This window comes from Tyto alba, unplaced genomic scaffold, assembly GCF_018691265.1.
Source record: "Tyto alba isolate M040663 unplaced genomic scaffold, T.alba_DEE_v4.0 Super-Scaffold_6, whole genome shotgun sequence".
NCBI lineage: Eukaryota > Metazoa > Chordata > Aves > Strigiformes > Tytonidae > Tyto > Tyto alba.
The window spans coordinates 25,851,702-25,857,701 of NW_024881327.1; the positions used below are offsets into that span (position 1 = coordinate 25,851,702).

The following is a 6,000-nucleotide window of genomic DNA, read 5'->3' on the forward strand; positions in this document are numbered from 1 at the left end:
CTCTCAAGACAGAAAACTAGCCCGTCTACCAGAAGTCTGGAGACTACCAGACCGATTTCCTGCCAGCTACCCAGTTACTACAGTTCACCCTCTTAGCCACAGGATGGCAATGTTGATCCACATTGATGAGCCAAATGTCTCATCGAGCAGAAGGCAACGCTAGTCTCCAACGTAGCAGATGGAATCTAAACAGGGTCTCCAGGATCAATTTAAAATTCAAATTTCTTATATTTTAAATTCATGCGAGCTCACCGATTTAAAAAAAAAAAAAAAAAAAAAAACGAAAACAAAAAACTGCTCCCTATTGCTCTGTATCTGTGTGAGTGATAGGACAGTAGTTGGATTGCAAATCTTGGCACATAATGATGTGATTATCCTTGTTTTGTGAGGGCTGGATAATTTCAGTGGTGATTTTGTCAGAGTGGCAGCCTGTCTTTCTGGGAAGACTGATCTTTTCCAGGAAGAACTAAGGCCAACCCAAGAAGGAGGGGAACATTTCCTCCTTGTGATATATGTCACTAGCTAAACGTAAATGTTCGGACAGGACCTCCTGAAACATTCCTTGGTTCTCAGTTCCCAAATTGCAAACTCTACTCTCTGCAAGAGCAGAGCTGCCCTGCAGCACTAACAGGTGGGTCTGAAGGTGTCCCTGGGGAAAGGCTCAGACAACAAAAGAAAATTCCTTCAATGAAAAAGACTGGCATAAATATCCTCCTCAAATGAGGCTTGTTCCACATCCCTTTACAAATGTTTGCATCCAGCGTAGCCTTTACACAGGAATAACTACACACCAAGACCAGCCCAGTGCTGGGCTCCTGCAGAGTGCTTCGGGCTCTGCAGGACACACAGTGATGGCTGCTACCCGATGAGCCTTGCTGTCAGCCCCAGTTCTCCAGCTTAACCCTCAAGAACAGATTCCACCAGTCTAGAAGTTAAAGGTGGGCAGAAATTTGCAGTCTAAATTTCCCCACTCAGTCCAATGAGGATTTTCCAGACTGTCTCAGCAAACAGACAAAAAGACTGACACTTCCAAGGAATACATCTCACTTAAGTTCTCAGGATCAAATCAAAGAACACCTCAGATCTCAACTCAAGTGCTCAGAAGCGTTGCGTGGAAAAACCAATCCACCTCTGTTGACCACAAGACCTAGGAGGACTAGCTGTTGCAGCCTTTTCCCTTGGGTGCCCATGCAAAGCTTTATTGGCTTGAAAGAGATGAGTCAAGCAGGAGAGCAAGGCAAGAGGGAGAGAAAGGATTGTTTGCTTACTTGCTTGAGTTTTTTTAAATTATCAGCAATTCTTGCCACCACCATGAAAAATAACCTCTCAGAAGTCATTCCCTAGTTTTTAAAACAAGCAAATCAATCATCTTCCATTACAATTTTCAGAGTTCACATGCAGAATTACTGCCACTGTGGCCATGATGATCCAAAGATGCAAGCAAGGCAAGAATTGTATAAGGTTATACACATCACCCTTCGTTTTAGACCAACGGGTAAATAAACAGCAAGGTCTGGGGTACACAAGATTTTTTTGTCTATATACATTGTAATCGAATCCTAGCTTGATACTGTAGTACAGCAGAGAGGTATTTTATTAAAATATTTATTACTTCCTGCTTTCTTGAAACCTAATACCTAGATATTACTCTCACAGCTGCATGAAGATTGCCCATACATCAAGGAGCAAACAACAGCAAAGATGGCCCCAGTGCCCGATGGCAGCCGGACTGGCACACCTCCTGCCCCTCAGTGCCTCAAGAGGAGTACCAGAACAAGGGGGCTCATTTTAAAGCAGCAGGAGAGCGCCTGCAGGCTGGGAGAGCTGGTTTGCTGATGGACTCCTAAGTCCCAATGCATTGTGCCGTCTCATTTTTCTTCAACTCTTTTTTTTTTTTTTTTTTTTCTCCAAGCTTTGAGGTTGGCTAAACCACTGTTTATCTGAGGGCCTTTCTAAAATGCTCTTTGTTAACTAGAGGCTAAACCCGAAGTCTCTTGCTGGGAGATCTTTCCCTGGCACTTCTAGACCCGGAGTTAAAAGTCGGATCTCCGCAGTTCAGATTTTGATCAGCCGATGACAGAGGAACCTTTGATGCCCGTCTCCTTGCTTTGATCCCATCTCTTGCCCCATCCAGGGACACGGAGTTAGGATAGCCGAGCTGGGACCCCAGCTGGGCTCTGTATCGGCCCTGGGAGATGCCGAGGGCGTAACAAGCCGCCCCCTTTCTCCCGGTGCTCCCCGTCGGGGCGACAGCGGCACGCCATCCGGGGACTGGCGTGGGGATGGCGAGGGGGGTTCCTTCACACCCTCCAGCCCCCCCATCAGGCTGCGGGAGCTCGCCAGACCCTGCCCGCCCGCGGGGAGCCCGGGAGCAGCCCCCCGGGGAGCGGGGAAGCGGCGGTGCCGCGGCTCCCCCCGCGCTCCGCGGCCCCTCGGCGCAGCCCGACGGCTACAGCCGCTGCTGATCAAAGGCTGCCCGGGACACTGAGCAAACCTAGCAGAGATGGCAACTCCCAGCCACTTCGCTGTTTGTGTGGGAAACAATAGGAAAGCCTTTGCCAAGCTGGAGCGAATTTTTTTTTTTTTTTTTTCCCTTTGGTATGAGAGGTAGCCAGGAAAAAGAGAAGCGATGTAGGGGACACGGAGAGGGGCAAAGTGAAGCTGTGCTTCCCTCTGGGGCTGGCTAATTCTGCTGGCGCTGCGACCCGGTGCTTCTCCAGCCCTCTCCCTCGGGAGAGACCCGGACCGCGAGGGCGCGGGGTCCGGAGGGGAAGACGGGGGTCTCGGCGGGGGACAGACGTTGTGCCCCGGCTCGGAGCTGTGGGACCGAGGGAGAGCGATGTGCCTACAGCCCTACGGACGGGTCCGTCGGTCCCCATCCGGGCCGAGGCGATGCCTTGTCCGCCCCGGGCGTGCAGCCTTGGGCCCCGGAGGAGCTCCAGGGATCTGGAACATTGACAAGAGACGCGACGAAAATGTCGTCGAGGGTCGCTGGAAACGTGGCCCCGGCGCGGGAGGGGGCCAGGGCATCGCCCCCCGCCTCTGCCCCGCAGCCGCCTCCGCGCCGGGGTGCGGGCAAGCCCCGGGGGCTGGCGGCTGCGCTCCGGGTCTGCTGCTGCCTCCCTAGATCTGTCGTTGCTGGCTCCAGAAAAACCTTGTCCAAGTCCTGTTCTCTGGAACGGCTCCTGGGCTGCGGGATCCGCGTCCAAAAATGTTGAGCAATGCCACGGACAGCCAAAAAGCCATTTCCTACTTGCTCCCAGGACTTTTCCAGGGGACTCCAGCCTGGCAAAGGCTGGCAAGTTTTACAACCTCCGCGCTTGACAAAATCCAAACGGTGGCCGCGAAGACGTTGCCCTCCCCCGGGGTAGGAGTCGGTGGGCTCCAGCAGTCCGGCGGGACGTGCGGCAGGGCTGGCGCTCCCGTTGCGGGAGGGGGCTGCGAGCTGGAAAGTCTCCAGGTACCAGTCCTGCCTAAATTCAGCATCTTCTCTTCCGCTGAGACGTGTAAAATAAAAGATGGGGCGCGCAGGGATGGAGATCTGGTTGCCAGGGGTGGGGGGGGGGTGGGGGCTGTTTGTGCCCCCGCCCGGGATCTCGGGGCATTTTGGGCTACCCGCTCAGGGGGATTGAAGTGGGAAGGGGGATCTGAAGAGGAGAAGGTGGTGAAAAACAAAGAGTGGGGGAAGGGACGGGAGAGCAGCGCGCTGAAGGAAGCAAAGGATGCGAAAAGAGGGGGGTGCCGCTTACTTTGTCGCTGCGCGTCCCCCCCTGCCTCCCCCCGGGCGAGCCCCGCCGCTGCCCCCGGAGCCCCGGCGGGTCTCTCCCGCCCCCGCGGCAGGAATGCGGCGCGGTGGCCCCCGCCATCCCAATGTGTTTGTCATTAGCGTTGCCCGCGCTGCTCCGCCGCCGCGCCCCGACGGCCCGCGGAGCGCCGGCTCCGCGCTCCCCTCCGCGGGGGCCGCCAGCGCCCGCCGCCCCCCGCCGCCTGCCCCCCGCCCGGCTCAGAGCATCGGGGGGAAAGGAACAAAACAAAACCCAACAAACCAACAATAAATAAATAAAGGGGAGGGGGGGAGAGAAAATATATTAAAAAAAAAAAAAAAAAAGGGGGGGGGGGAGAAAAGGTGAAAAAAAAGAAAACGGTGGGGAAACAGCCGCTCACCTCTTACCTTCTCCTTTATAATCCGCAGCCCCAATCCTGCAGATTGTAAAATATCCAAAATATGTCCACGTTTTTTGTGACTTTCCCCGCTCAGCCGCGCTCTTTCCCTCCCGCTCGCCCTCCCTCCCGATCCGACTGTAATGGTCTCACAAATCGCGTCCCGTAATTGATTCAATGTTATAGTCCATCCTTCCAAAACTAATCATTTGCCTTAAGTAAATAGCTGTCAGGAAATGAAGCCCCCCTCCGGCCCCTTCAGAATAAGAGCCGCCCTGGCTCGGCCGGCGCCCCCAGCCCCGCGGCCGGAGGCGGGCGCGCCGGCGGGAGGCTCTTACGCAGGCAGGGGGGCCAGTCTCTGCCTCCAGATTTCACCAGCCTTGCAGGGGAGGGGGGAGGTTAGCCATATGGCAGGGGCGAGGGGGAGGAAAGGGGGAAGCGGGGAGTTTTGCACTGCAGGGGGAGAAAATGAAAAAAAAAATCCCAACCAAAAAACAAAACAAAAAAAACCAACCCAACCCAAAAAACTTTCATGAAAACTCCGAGTGTTCCCAATTTCATCAAGACCTCCTCAGACCCTCCAGGACGGTGGGTCGGGCGCCGGGCTCAGTGTCCACGGTCACCCAGTGTGAGTTTATGGATGGGGAGTTTGATCTGGCAACGAGTTTGCGGCTTCCTCGTGTCCTTTGTACCCCACTGAGCTTGGGCTTGGGCTAGCGAGCTGGATGGACGGCCGTGAGCCAGCCAGGAGCAGGAGGCACTGAGAGAGAGGGGGAGAGATGAATCGCTAACCTTTATGAATGAAAGACACAACGAAAGGTAACCTTCGCCAGGACCCGGCCCCCCCGAACCCCGCTGCTCGACGGGACCGGGAAAGCTCCGCTCTTCCCCTCTGCCTTTGCTCTGCCTGGCGCAAACCAACCCCGGCACCGACCAAGCCGGGGGCACGGCGGGGGCCGGGGGTGCCCGTGGAGCCCGAGGGCAGCTGCACGTCCCAGTCCGCCCCGTCTGAACACGCTCCCCAGACGGAGCTTGGATCCCCGCCGGGGAGCCAGCACCGGGGATCTCTGCTTTGTCGGCCGCCGCCGTATCGCCGGCGATAAGGGGCGGCCGGGGGGGAGCTGGAGCGATGCGGCGGCCGCGGGAGAGGGGGCAGTGCAGCCCCAGGAAAGGGGCGGTGGGGCCGGCCCTGCCAGCCCGCCCGGCTCCTCCGCCGGGCACCGGCCCGAGAGCTGCGCCCCGGGGCTCCTCCCTTCCCCCCCCCCCCCCTCCCGCACCCCTTTTTTTTTTTAGTTCCTTTTAGTATTAAACAAAAGAAAAGTCTGTTCTCAAAGTCAAGCGCCGGGATCCGGTGGTTTTTCCCTGTCCTGAGCGAAGGAGAATTAAGCTTCGGAAGCGAAGATGCCCCGAAGGGAGTGGGGGCACAAACGAGAACGGACTCCCGTGGAAAGCGCGCTCAGGCTGAGGTGCCCCTGGCTGGGCTGGCAGGGTCCCCGGCGGTGCTCCCGGCCCCTTTTGCACGCCCGCCGCTAGTGCATCCTCGGCTCGGGTGGGTGCGCAACCCCGCTATTGCTTCCACATGTTCCTCCAGGAAATCATCGGAGTCAGATCTGTGAGCAGCCCCTGGTCGGAATGCTAACAGGATACCGTAATGCTTGTGAATAAACAACAGGCTCCCAGTGAGTCAAAAACATGGGAAAAAAAAAAAAAAAAGAAAAAAACAGTAACTCATTAAAAAAAAAAAAAAAAAAACGCAAAACAAAACAAAAAAAAAAACACCACACACACAAGAAACACCGCACCCTGGAACTCTTTACCCGAGGCTGGGGGGGGAGAGCG

General features: G+C 55.9%; 1 protein-coding gene across 2 annotated transcripts in view; it reads right to left on the reverse strand.

The window, feature by feature from the left end:
- PDGFRA (platelet derived growth factor receptor alpha) overlaps positions 1-4,403 on the reverse strand; it is a 35,256-nt gene extending 30,853 nt beyond the window's left edge. Inside the window, exon 1 of one of the 2 annotated variants that reach the window (XM_032998981.2) lies at positions 4,172-4,403. The gene's annotated coding sequence lies outside the window, so the exon portion shown is untranslated. Of the gene's footprint in view, positions 1-4,164 lie in introns of both variants that reach the window. The other variant, XM_032998982.2, reaches the window with a different exon arrangement.
- Positions 4,404-6,000: the final 1,597 nt, after the last annotated feature.